Source organism: Vulpes lagopus, chromosome 5 (genome assembly GCF_018345385.1).
Source record: "Vulpes lagopus strain Blue_001 chromosome 5, ASM1834538v1, whole genome shotgun sequence".
Classification (NCBI taxonomy): domain Eukaryota; kingdom Metazoa; phylum Chordata; class Mammalia; order Carnivora; family Canidae; genus Vulpes; species Vulpes lagopus.
The window spans coordinates 10,862,099-10,876,189 of record NC_054828.1 but is presented as its reverse complement, the minus strand read 5'-3'; positions in this window follow the sequence as shown (position 1 = coordinate 10,876,189).

Below are 14,091 nucleotides of genomic sequence, written 5' to 3'. Positions count from 1 at the left end.
ACACCAGCCATATTTAGACACACAGGGTGCTGCTCTGAGTGCTTCACACGGGTTCACCCTGTGAGTCCTCATAACAACCCTAGGAGAGAGGCCCCATTACTGTGTCCAGGTCACAGGTGGGGAAACAGGCCCAGATGGAAGAGGAACCCTTGAGAAGTGACAGAAGGATCTCAGCCCAGCCTGCACTGTCATTCCTCCTGTGGGAGCCTCAGAACTGTCTAACAAACCACTGAAGCCTCCCCTTATCTGTACCGCAGCCTCCAACCCCAAATTCATTGCTATCTCCTCTGTGGATTCGGCACTTTGTAAACACCCCCCTCCCTGCGCTGAGCGGGAGCAACCGGATTACATGGTGGACTCCCCTCTGGGAAGCACCTGAAAATCTTCTCTTTACTTCCCTCTATCCATGGTAACTGGCACAGCGTAAGGGGCTTGGTAAACCAGAATGAATGAGTGAACCATTCTGAATGACCGGATGGTTTCCAGGGATGTCAGGTCCTGGGAATGTCTCACCCTCCTCAAAAACAAGAATAAATTATGCAAGTCTCGGGAGCCAGACTTTTTGCCTTCTCTCTCCCACCGTCCCTCCTCCAATCCTCCCCACCACCACCCCCCCCACACACACACACACCAGGTTTCTGGGAGGGCACTGGGCTCTCCAGAAAATGCCTCAGGCTCTCTAGTGGCCCGTTTCCTGATTACAGACGAAACTAGAGCTTAAAGCAGGGTGAATCACTAGCAGCCACCAGCCAGGGCCTGTTGAGGTGTCAGGCAGGAAGGGAGAAACCAGGCTCCCCCATCTGCCTCCCCGAACCCTGCCACCCCCAGCCCCACCATCACCATATGACCTCCTGGGGGGGGTGGGGACCTCCGTGGTCTTGGCCACAGTAGGTAGAAAGGGCCTGGCCCTGGACGCAGGCAACTTTGAGCAGTTCCAGAACCATCCCTGCTCCCCACACCCCCTACCCGACCACACCCAGGTCCCAAAGAATCCACAGCCTGAACAGTGTGCAAACCCTCTCCCATCCCTGGTCTGGCGACTCATTGATGACACCCAGGGAGGTGCAGCACCCCCATTTTAGAGGCAGGGAAGCCAGCTCCTGGAGTTCTGACAACGGAGACACCCCCCCCCCCCCCCCCCCGTTGGAAGTAAAGTAGCACACACAGGAACCTGCATGCAGCTTTCTGCCTCCTAGAGGGTTGTTTTTTTTTCTTAATTTTTTGAAGCATACAGATTTTTTCTTTTAAATATTTTATTTATTTATTCATGAGAGACACAGAGAGAGAGGCAGGCAAGACATAGGCAGAGGGAGAAGCAGGCTCCATGCAGGGAGCCCGATGTGGGACTCGACCCCGGGACGGTGGGATCACGCCCTGAGCCGAAGGCAGATGCTCAACCACTGAGCCACCCAGGCGTCCCTAGAGGGGTTTACAAGCAAGACCAGCCATTTCTTGATTCGGTCATAGTCTTAAAAGACAAAGGAGGGAAAAGTATGGATTCCCAGCTCCTACCCCAAGAGTCTAGAAGCATCTTACCAAGTGTTCCAGGAGCTCGAGGCAGAGATGAGGGAACCACAACCCAGTGGTTAAGAGCCCAAGTCCAGGCTCAAATTCTAAGTCGACTCTGGCAAGTCACGGGGTTTTTGCAACCTTGGGCAAGTTTCTTAGCTCCTCAGTTTCCCCATCAATAAGATGAGAGCAGCTCTAAGTACGTACACATCCCAGGATTGTTGTAAGGACCCTGAATTGACGTAGAAAGGGCTGAGGACAGACAGTGCATACTCTATACAGTGGCTGTTTTTTAAAGTGTATTTTAAAAGAAACTTTTCCCAAAGACAAAGCATTTGGAGTGAATCCTTGTCATCAGAGAGGAATGTTCCCCACACCTGTCTGGTATAAGGCTCAGGCCTGGGGCCTCCTTATAAATCCGGAGACCTGTTCCACCCCAGACCTGCCAGGTCAGAGTCTGGGGGTGGGAAGCTAATGCTTTTCATAAGGGCCCCAGGGGTTCCTTGAATCAGGCAAGTTCGGGAATCCCAAAAGACTTGGGAATTCAAGTCTTCTTTTAAAGATTCTTCTGGTAACACACATTCCACCCACCTGTCAACAGGTCCTGGGGGAAAACCAACTTTCTCTTCTTCCCAATTAGTAACATTACTACTTGTAAACGGGGATAAGCCCTCACTAGTGCCAGGTGCTTTGCTAAATTAATTCCATCCATCAACAGCCCTCTAAGGCAGTTTCTGTCTTTAACCCCATTTTATAGAGGCAGAAACTGAAGCCAGGGAAGTTAGTAACTTGCTCATGGTCACACAGCTGGAACTTGGCAGAGCCAGGTTTCTATTTGCCACCCCACTATGGCCTGTGCCAGCAGCCCCAGCTCCTGCAGGATGTGCCTAGATGCTCCAGGGAAGGTCTCTCAGGAGCCCACAGTCTTCTCCAGGCAGCTTCACAGAGCTACAGGCCAAGGTCCCAGTCCCTGTCCCGAGGACCTTCCCTTCACGGTGGCCACCAAACCACACCAAATCCCACTGGTTCCTTTACTGGACGCCACTCTGCCTCCTGGCCCAGGACAAAAGAGGGTGCCCTAGAGCTAAGGCAAGCGCGGGCATCCCCCACACTATCCTCTCTCCCATCACTCCCTCACCTGCTCCTTTCTCCAGCCCCATCATGTCACTAGCACTTCTCTAGAAGTGCAGTGCCTGTGACCAGGCTGTTTTCCCGGGCCAGGCCCACCCTTTCCTGATTATAGGCTTCCATGTTGGGAGGGCAGCCTCCTCTGAGAAGCCCTTCCTGACTGCTGCTCTGGGTGAGCTGGCTCCACAGTGCCCCCACTACCCTCTAGGGGACGACTGCCTCAGGCATGGATGATGCTGCGACCTAAGGATCTATTTCCAGGCACTCTAAGCTGGGGTGGGGGGTGGGGGGGACAGAGACCCTGTCACTCACCTCCTCCTGGGCTAGGAAGAGGAAGAGGGGCAGGGCCGGTCTCCCTGCCCTGCCTCTTCCACTGGCCGTGACCTCCTGGCCCTCGGTCAATACCTGTTGGGCAACCACAGGACAGATTGGCAGGGACAGGCTGGAGGGGGAGGAGGGCAGAACTCTTTGCTTCCTGAGGGGCGACTTTGGCCAGCCCACCCCGCCCCTCCCCCTGCACACACCCCCCCCCCCCCACCTGGGCTTGGGCCCACATGGAGGGACTGATTCCTCGAGGTGTGAAGTCTTGTTCCGTGGTCTCTCCAGTGGTCCCAGGCCTGCAGGCAGCCCTGAGCCAGGGCAGGAATGAGGCTGACAGAGCTGCTGGCGCAGGGCCCTTGCCCACAGATGGGAGGCTGTGGCTGCCAGAGCCCGGCCAAGCAAGAGCTGAGTCTTGTGGCCCCAGCGGGGCAGCACAGGGTCCGGCCTCCTCCCTCTCGACTTGCACAGCTCTCCCCTATCCAAGCCGGGAGGGCCCTAGGGTGGGGGGTGTGGGGGGAGAGAATGGGGCGGGGCCCCCAAGGGGAGGAGTGGGGGCTGGGCCCTGGAGCCAGGGATGCTTCCTGCGGACATTCTGGACATTTGGACTCCCACATTCCTGGCCATTCCACAGACTCCTCGCTCCTCCTCCCCCAGTGTAGGGGGGAGGGAGGCCTGGGGCAGAGCTCAGGGGAAGGACCGAGGTCTGGACTGGAGGGGCGGCCCCAGGCCTGTCCCAGGCACCGCCCTAGGGGTCCTTGTGATTCTCATAAACAGGAAGTCCCCCCCACCATGGCAGACGGGCCCCTGTGTGTGCAGACGCTGGACTCTGGAGGCCGGGCGGCCCTTGACCTCTCCGGCTGCTTCCTGTTAGCTGGGCCAGAGGAGAGAGGGAGACAGACATGGCCTGAGATGGGGAGAGGCCTGCGGGAGTGTGAGAGCAGAGGAGAAAAGCACAGGAAGCTAGAGGGTTGGGAAGTGGGGCGGCCAGAGCAAGCCTGGCACATAGTAGGCACTGGAGAAATAACGTGGCCTGGCCTGCAATCGGGCAGGGGGGAGAGGGCCACCCTGGGGAGAGCAGGACAGTTAGGGGAGACAGAGGCTGGGCCTCCCCACCCTGTGCTCAGTGAAGCCGAGCACATAGTAGGTGCTCAGCAAGTATGTGAGGTCTAAGTTCAGGATAGGTGAGGAGGGAGTGTTCCTGGGGGAGCAGCACTACTGGGTGGGAGTGGGGAGGTGGGAGAAAGGGGCTCCTCCGGCCTGGCTGCTCCCCGCGGGTGGATGGCCCCCAAGACTCAGCATCCCATTGTCCCTGTCTGGCCCCCACCCCATCCCACGGCTGGCTGGGCCAGGCCACTGTCTCAAGGCCCTTTATTTTTAAAATCCCTGCGGTGTTCCCACCCCAAACCGAAGGAGCAGTGCCAGCCACAGATCTGCCTGTGGCTGGGCTCTGGGCCCAGAGGCACTGGGGGTGGGGCATCCGGCCACCCCGCAGCTGCCGAGACAATTCCGGGGGAGGACGGAGTGGCTAGGCCAGCCAGCCCGCTGGGCAGGGGAAGGAGGCCCCTGGGATGCCCTCACCCTAGGCCCAAGGTGTAAGCCCAGAGGCCCCTGGGGCAGCAACCAAACTGGCATGTTAAATCCAGTGGCACATTCTTCCTACAGCATATCTTTGTCTTCCCCATGTTCCACCAAACATGAGCACAGCACCCACAGTGTGTAAAGAAAGAGGAACAGGCTCGACCCCACAGGGGTGACAGGTGGGGCCGGGCAAGGATGCAGGTGGTACGGTTGCGGAGCAGCTCTTCTCAGGCTGTGTGGCCTTGGGCAAGTCATCTAGCCTCTTGGAGACTCAAGTTCCTCCAGTGAGATGGGACAAAGAACTACCGCAGAAGGCTGTGGTCCATCTCCACACGCAGCGGTGCACAGGGCAGTCATGGCTCCTGCCCTCATGGAGCTTGATGTCCTAACGGGGGAGATGCCCCCCGTATGAGCCGGGTCATGGCAGTCTCTTAAGACACAGAGCAGAGGGACGCCTGGGTGGCTCAGTGGTTGAGCATCTGCCTTCGGCTCAGGTCATGATCCCAGTGTCCTGGGATCAAGTCCTGCATCGGGCTCCCCGTAGGGAGCCTGCTTCTCCCTCTGCCTCTGTCTCTGCCTCTCTCTATGTGTCTCTCATGAATAAATAAAATCTTAAAAAAAAAAAAAAAAAAAAAGACATAGAGCAGAAGCAGGGAAGGGAAGGTACCAGAGAGACCAGGGATGGAGCAGAAGTTAATTTAGATGGGTGGTCTAGCAGGCTTTGGGGGAGGTGAGTTTGGGCTGAGAAGAAGGCAAATTTTCACTCACTGTGGGGAAGAGTGTTCCGGGGAGGAGAAGTAGTGAAAAGGTCCTGAGGCAGCGGTAGAGGGGAGAGCCTCCCATAATGGGTAGGGAAGGACTTTGTGAACTCTCAGGGGGCTCTGTGCTTGGCCTTCCAAGCGGTATTGTTATTGTCATTATGTCAAGTCTGGGGAGGAGACAGGAATGTTGAGCAGACTCTGGCCATGACTGAGGGCTGTCCCTACACCCTTTCCCCTTCATTTACTCCACCTAGAGATGCCAGGCTGGCCCGCCAGCCGACGTGCGTGGGTCCTTGGACTACAAAGGGCATTCACTCTGGCCCAACTCGTTCTCTCCTTTGATCCTCCCAACTATGAGGTAGAGTGGGCGAGGCCTAGTATTACTGTGTCCATTTGATGGATAGGGAGACTGAGAGCTGGGATGGGCACACGATGGTGGTGGGGGCTCGCTGACATCACCCAGCTTGTGAATGGCAAACCTGAGCCATGTGCCCAAGTGGCCTGGTTCCCAGGCTCGTCCATTCACCCCTCAGTGGTCCCTTGGAACGCCCCCCTGGGCACCCTCCCCCCAACATCATTTCCCTATCTTCCCCAAGCATTTACTCTGGCACCCGCAAACCAGCACACAGACTCCACCAGGAGGTACCAGCCTCCCCCCAGGCTCTAGCCAGAGAAGAATGTGGCCTGACCCTCCCCGTGGGAGCTCTGGCCAGCAGGCCTTGGCAGAAGGGAGGCTGGCTGAGTCAACAAGAGGCTGGCAGAGGCTCAAGCTGCCCACCGGGGTGGGGTCAGAGACCTAGAGGGGGCTGCCCGTACCCCACCCCTCACGCTCTGAGCCACCCGGCCTCCTCCTGGTCTGGGCACCAGCCAGCCCAGCTCACCTCTGCAGGCCTGACTGGGGAGTGGCCTGGGTTGAATCAATGGGTCAATCACCCTGCAGACAGGTGCTGTGAGACTTCAGGCAGGTTGCTCCACCTCTCTGGGTCAGTTTTCTCACCTGTGAGATCCCTTGAGGACATTGTGGGCTCATTATGAATTGATAAAGGTTATTCTGCCCCTAAGACCGTGCAAGGCACTGTGTCTCTCCCCATTGCGGGCTGGAGGGAGCGTTCCTAAGCCCAAGACAAGAGCTGTGCCCTGTCACCAGTGCCAAGTAGGTGCTTCATGAGTGCTTGCTGTAAGGTGACAACTGAGCTTATGGAACGACCCAGAAAAGTATAAGAAGCCAAACACCTGCAATCATCATGACCCACGCCCCCAGCCTGTGCTTGCAAAGCCCCTTTTCCAGCCACCTTTTTTTTTTTTTTTTTTTAATTTTTTTATTTATTTATGATAGTCACAGAGAGAGAGAGAGAGAGAGGGGCAGAGACACAGGCAGAGGGAGAAGGCAGGCTCCATGCACCGGGAGCCTGATGTGGGATTCGATCCGGGGTCTCCAGGATCGCGCCCTGGGCCAAAGGCCGGCGCCAAACCGCTGCGCCACCCAGGGATCCCACCAGCCACCTTTTTTGATCACAGGCATTATTACTCCCATTCTACGGGTGAGAAAAAGGAGGTACCGGGACACGAAGGAACTGGCGCAAGATCCACACGGGGGACTAATGGAAGACAGGTCTTCTGACTCCTGAGCAGATATCTGGAGACGGGGGACTCCTGGGGGCATCTGTGTGCAGCACCAGGACACAGAAGGAGGAACAGTGAGCAGGGGTTTTAGGGAGTTGATTTTGGCTCCATTTCAGAGAGAAATCCTCGACTGGCAGAGCCTGACCTCTTGGGGGTGAGCTCCCCGTCACCAAAAAGGTAGAGGCAACCCCCAGCAGTGAGGCATGCTCCTGAGCAAGTCCGGCCCCAGGGGGATGCGTGCATGGCAAGTGAGACTGATGAACCGGGGTCCCCTGGTGGCCTCGGAGCCTTTGCCCTCAAGGCAGCAGGGCACTGGGGACACCACAGGCACAGGTTTGAATCTTGAATCCCATGGGACCACTTTCGAGCTGTGAGAGGTTGAAGAAGTAAAGTTACCTCCTTGGTCTCAGTTTCCCATCTGTATAATGGTGTTGTGAGGATTAGAGCAAACCTGAGTAGAGCACCAAGCCCAGAGCTCATGCTCAAGTCTGACACTTAGAAGGTGCTTAATTAATGCTCCCCTGGCTGCTGATAATATTCCTCTTGACATAGTCCGGAGAGGGAGGAAGAAACCAGGGGCTAAGAAGTAATGGCGGGAGGATCATTGGGTAAACCCAAGGCTTGGAGCCAGGGCGCTGGGTGCAACCCTCCGCTCCCCCAGGAGTGGGTAGGTGCCATGGGTACGTGCCTTTCCCTCCTCTGTAAGAGACCATGTACGTGAAAGCCCTTGGACAACCCAAGCTTTGGGTGGATGAAAACAGATGGACCCACGTGTCTAGGAATGAACCTGTAGGGTGAGAAAGGAACCCCCAACCCCATCTAGATGGGGGCACGTGAAGCCCCAAGGGCTGGGAGAGGTGGGGGGAGGTGGAGATGGTCAGGCCACTGCAGCGCTGGCCTCCGGCCTATGGGCCTATCTCTCAGACCAGGCTGAACGGCAGAGAATGGGCCATTGTTTCTGCTCCTCAAATACTTTTCCTGTCCCCCTCGCCCCTCCTCTCTTCACCGGCTCCCCCACGTTGAGAACAAAGATCTCCTGGAGGACCCCTCCTCACTGCCCTTCCATCCAGGCTCCTGGACGCCTGGCCTACCTCTGGAGAACCCAGCTCCATCACCCCTGGGACAACAGGGTCACCTGGCCCTGACCTTTCTGCTGCACCTCCCCACCTCCTGCAGCTCCAGGCGCCTCAGACTCCCTCTCCCGCCTCCCTCCATCCATCTGACTGTCCTCATCAGGGGTGGGGCTGGAGGAACTGACCCTACATCCTTCCTAGCCCCCGTCCAACTTCTTGTCCTGTTCTCCAAGAGAAAGGGAGCCGGGCGGGGTGGGGGATGGGGGGGCATTCCCCGCCCCCATTTCCCTGCCGAGCAGCGAACAAGGAATCAGAGCTGAGCTGGCCTGGAAGGGTCCAGCTGAGAAAACTCTTCCACATGGCCAGCACTTTTCCCAGAGCCTAGAATTCCAGAGGCGTTTCCGGCCCTGACAGCTGCCTGCCTCGGGGATCCAGGCTCTCCCTCCGGGCCTCATGGCCACGCCTTTCAAAATACCCTTGGGATTAACTCCCATCCTGACCCCGCTGCTCCAAAAAACCCACTCACACCTAGGCATCACCTCCAGAAACAGCTGGACAGGACAGCCAGGGACTAATCTGCCATCACCTGGGCCTCCGGCCACCCACCAGCCCCCAGCAGGGCCCTGATGTTCCTCAGCACTCAATCATCACCCCAGCCGATTCCCCATGGGGCACACACTCGTGCCAGACACACACACTTAGTGCACTCAGCCTGGCTAGCACGCCTTCTGGTTTGTACAGCTTCACACGTCTGTATAGAACCCCATCCCACCTCCTCCGGGGAGCCTTCCTGGGAGCCCTGCCAAGTCTGTGCTCTGTCAGCTTTAACTGTCTGTGAGCCTGTCTGTTTCACCATATTGAGCTGGGAGCTGGCACACAGTAGGCACTCAACAGATGCTCACCCACACCGAAGGCAGCCGTGGGAAGTGTGGCTGCTGGGGACACCCAGCTCTGCTGCGGACCAGAGGTCCTCCCCTCTCTGGGCCCAGTGTCTCCACAGCCCTCTGAGGCCCTGCTCCTCCACCACCAGTGTCCACCCTTGGGGCTCTGCTGTAAAGAGGAAGGAATGAGAGGGCCAAAGTCTCCTTCCAGAAGGGTCTCTATCCTCTGGCTCCCTCAGAGCACATTCCTGTCCTCAAGATCAGCCAGGGGAGAAAAACTTAGGGCTAGGCTGCTGTCTTCTGGTCTGTTAACAAGGAAACCCCAACCAGGATCCCAAGGCATCCCACTCCCAAGGGCAGCCGTCACCGGGGGCAGAGCAGTGGGCCAGGCTAGCCCAGGCCACAGAGGGCCCGGCATTCAAGGCCTCACTCCCATTCTCCATCGTAGACCCTTCCCAGCTCATCCTCTACCCTCCTGAGCCCTGTTCTCTCCCCGGTTCACCTGTGGGCACTCTTTCCCCAAGATACAAGGCCCAGCTCAAATACCACCTCCTCCAGGAAGCCTCCTGGACCTCCTCAGTCAGTCCTCTGGTTCCTTGGTCCCTTCTACCACTGTTTTAGCCTTTCATCCCCATCAATATCCTGGCCTGTGTCTTCCCTACCAGCCGAGAAGTCTCTGTAGAGTAGGAACTACACTCCTTACTCACTGCTCCCTCACAAGGTACCCCAGCCCTGGGGCCTGACTCACAGCAGGAGCTTACTTAAAATGTGTTAAATGAAATCATCTCCAGGGGGTAAAGAAAAATGATAACAATAGGAATAATAGTAGCTATCCTTCCTCGACCAGTAACTACAGGTCAGTCAGTGAACGTTTTGGTTCATCGCAGACAAAGCAAATGAGGCCCAGGCAAGGAAGTGGCTTGTCCAGGGTCACTCTGCTAGTGAGAGGCAAAGCCGAGATTTGGACTTGGGTTTGTCTAACTTGCAAACACACGCTGGGTTGTACGGATGAGAGCATGGGGGTGCCCCCCTGGGCCCCATTGCCAGTGTCCCCTAGCTGACAATGTAATCTGCCTCACAAACTTCCCCAGGGACCCAACGTTGTCCCCTTCCCCTGCAATGCGTTTGTATGTCTGAGCCCCTGCCAGGAGTCTGGCCCATAGAGACTCTCCCCAGAGTGGTCCCGGAGGAGGGTAGCTGCCCCTTATGGTGGTGGCTGTCCAGCTTGGGAGGCAAGGACCCCCTGCTTACGCTGGCTGTGACCACGCATCCCCCAAATGTGCCAGAAGTACAGACATCACCATCTCATGGGAGACCTCACAGGCAACAGATACCAATATGGAAGACAGGGTGCAAGGGAGAGGCTGGCCCCAAAGGGGGACTTCCAGGAGGAGGTGACATTTCAAGGCAGCCTTCAAGGATGCTTTGCCTAGCCCCGTGTCGGGCTCCCTGCTCAGTGCAGAGTCTGCTTCTCCCTCTCCTTCTGACCCTCCTCCCTGCTTGTGCTCTGTGTGTCTCAAATAAATAAATAAAATCTAAAAAAAATAAAAAAATAAATAAAATCTTTCAAAAAAGGGGGGGATGTTTTGCCCAAGGGTGACCCATGATGAAGGTGAGCGAGGTCTATTTATGTGAAAAAAATGAAGACACCCTCAGAGCCCCACGTGGGTCAGCAGAAGCCAGGTGTGAGTCGACGCAAGCACTTCACAGGATGGACAGGGAAAAGAATGAGTGAATGATGCGTGGATGGACAGGTGGGTGGGTAGACAGGTGTGGGTGTGGGTGTGGGCAGTAGATCCAGGGATGCTAGATGGATAGAATGGGTGGCTGAATATACAGGTATATAAATGGATGAGGATGGAAGGATGCATGGGTGAGTAGGTGGGCAGATGGGCAGAGGGGCAGATGAATGAATGGCCAGGGGTGTAGGCAGTGGGTCAACTGAGGAGTGGGTAAGCAGTTAGCCGATTGAATGGGGGTGAGTAGTAGGTCAAAGTATGGGGAAGTAGGTGGGTAAATGGGTGGGTGCAAGGGGAGTAGATGGATAGAAAGGAGTGGGGGTTGTGGGTAGAAGGATGGAATGGTAATCGTATCCATAGGATGGACCACTGGCCACTCAGGAGAGAGAGTACTGGGAAGCCCAATCAATGGACAAAAAGCCCAGCCAGACTTTGGGATGGAAAGGGTCCATGCTATGCTCCCCAAGGAGAGGCTGGGATGAGGGCTGATAGATGTGGCCAAGCCAACTCACTCAGCTCAAGGATCACACTCCAAACCTCACTGGAGCCGGGTGGGCAGCCACTGGCATTCTTGAGTTCCCAAGGGGGAGTGCCCCTCTCAAGCTGTGCCTTGCTTCAGCTCCATAGAGGACTCCCTGCCCAGAAACCGCCTCCTTCCCATAAGCCCTAAGCCTCAGCCCACCCAGTCTGCTGGGGTGAGTTGAGGGGGCAGCCCAGCTCTGTGATTAGGCCCAAGCCCCCCCCGCCCCCCCACCCCCATTCCCCCAGGACAGAGGAGGAGCTGGGGGCTCCTGAATGCTATAGGCAGCCAGTACCCCCCTTAGCAGCTCCCAGTCCCTAGCTGGGAGGCATTTGTTCTGCATTCTACACGGTGATTACAGCTCCCCAGGGTTAACCCCTGTGCTCCTGGACATGGACAGCCCCTTCACCAGGAAAGGAAAGGGACCACGAGAAATTAGTGGAGGAAAAAAAGCACAGGAAATGGAGACTGCCCATTCTTGCATCCTTCACGAGGGTGCCAAGGCCCCTCTGTCCTCCCATTTTCCAGAGGGGAAAACCTGAGTTTGACACTTAAATCAGAAGTGAAGCAAGGAACAGGAATTCAGCCTGCATGGAGAGGTATTTCTATCTGGAGAGAGGCTTTGAATGAAGGGAGAGAGCCGCCCTCAGGCTCAGTGTACCTATCTGTAAAATGGGGCAAAGAATTTCTGACTCGAACACTGCCTCGCCATGAGCTAGTGGAAACAAAGTACCTGGCACATAAGGAGAAGGTTCTCAGCCACTGGATCCCTGCCCCCAGCCTGGAGCTGGAGAGGATGGAGGCAGTTATGTGGCAGGCTGTAACCCTTCTTACTAAGACTGCTTTCTCAGCCATCTCTGAGGCTGGCAACAAGTAGCAAATCTCCGCACCGGTATTATACCCATTTTATAGACAGGAAACTTGAGGATCAGAGAGGCCAAGTGCCTTGCCCCCAGTCACACAATGCCTGGAAAGCCAATGGGTCAAGATTTGGGTTCAGGGCCTTTTGAAAGGGCACTAAATTGCTTCCTTTGCCAGCTGTTCTGAGGATCCTCTGGCTAAAGTGACAAGTAATTTATTGTCGAACCAGGTCATCTTTGAGAGTGAAAGGAAGTGCTATTAATAATTATGCTGGGGGCGCCTGGCTGGCTCAGTTGGTAGAGCACTCAACTCTTGATCTCAGGATTATATGTTGAAGCCTAACAATGGGTATAGATATTACATAAAAATAAAATCTTAGAGGTACTTGGGTGGCTTGGTCAGTTAAATGTCCAACTCTTGATTTAGACTCAGGTCATGGGATCGGACCCTGTGTCAGGCTCCATGCTCAGTGTGTAATCTGCTTGAGATTCTTTCTCTCCCTTTGCCTCCCTCCCCACTCTCTCTCAAATAAATCTTTTTTTTTTTTTTTTTTCTATTCATGAGAGACACACAGAGAGAGGCAGAGGGAGAAGCAGGCTCCAAGCAGGGAGCCTGATGCAGGAGTCGATCCCCGGACTCCAGGATCAAGCCCTTGGCCAAAGGCAGATGCTCAACTGCTGAGTCACCTAGGCATCCCCTTTCTTCAGATTTTATTTTTTAAAAAATTTTTTTTTCTTTAAAGATTTATTTGAGGGATGCCTGGGTGACTCAGTGATTGAGCGTCTGCCTTTGGCTCAGGTTGTGATCCCGGGGTGCCGGGATCAAGTCCTGCATGGAGCTCCCTGCATGGAGCCTGCTTCTCTCTCTGCCTGTGTCTCTGGCTCTCTGTGTCTCTCCTGAATTAATAAAATCTTTAAAATAATAATAAAATTGGGGCACCTGGGTGGTTCAGTTGGGTAAGTGTCTGCCTTCAGCTCAGGTCATCATCCCAGGATCCTAGGATTGAGCCCATGTCAGGCTCCCTGCTCAGCGGGGAGTCTGCTTCTCCTTCTGCTGGCTCCTTCTCTAGCTCTCAAACAAATTATAAAATCTTTTATTAATAAATAAATATGTATTTTTTTAATTAAAATAATTATGCTGGGACCATCCTGGGCAGAGAGGGGTATGGCCATCCTGCCAGAGCAGGAGACTTTGGGCAAGTCACTGCACTTCTCTGCAAAATGGACATGATGGCAGGATTGTCCCTTTGGGGCTTTCAGGAGAATTAAATGTGACAGTGCCTATAAGAGGCTGTAGGGCCTGATAAGCATTCAATGCTCAATAAATACTGGTTATTACTACTGCTATTAATGATAATAGCCACTAGTCCCTGCTTCTGTCACTGTGTTTCCAGTCCATTCTTGGCTCAGAGTAAGAACTTACAAATACAATCTGACTCACACTGCCTGCTGGCTCCCCATCCCTGCCTGGGAGAGGCTAGACGCCTGGCCCAAGGTTAGGCCCCCAAGACCTGGCCCAGTTCTCTCTCAGCCCTTGACTGTGCCCCTGCCCCATCCCTGCCTCTCAGGGGCAGTCTCCCTTCTTCCTCACCTGTGCTCTTCAGCACCCCTGAGACTATCCCCAGTTCTCCCCAGGACAAAGCACCTCCACGCCTGACCCCAAAGGAAGGGCTCTATCCAATGGGAGTCTCAGTCCTACTGCTGCCCATTAGAGGAAGTGCCAGATTTTGCTGTGCCTCAGTTTCCCCATTTTTCCATCTGTCCAGCTGGGGAAATAACACCCCTCTCTTGGTGGCCAGCAGGAGGACTCAGGGAGTCAGCACAAGAGGCCCAGCACTCTGTAAACACCAAAACTTTGTCTCCTCCACCTGTGTGTAAAAATAGCCCCTCATCCCCAGCCAGAACAGCACTCAGGTGACTTCCTCCAGCCACACCTTCGTCTTCCTTGTAGCTCCTTTGCTCCAAATCTTGGCCTGTGCTGTGTCCCACCAGGTGTGTGTGCGCACTTGCACTGCGCCCCCTCTGCCTATGTGTCCTGTACAACTTATGTCGGGTATCACCTTCTAGGAAAACTTGCTCTCCCCCCCCACACACACAC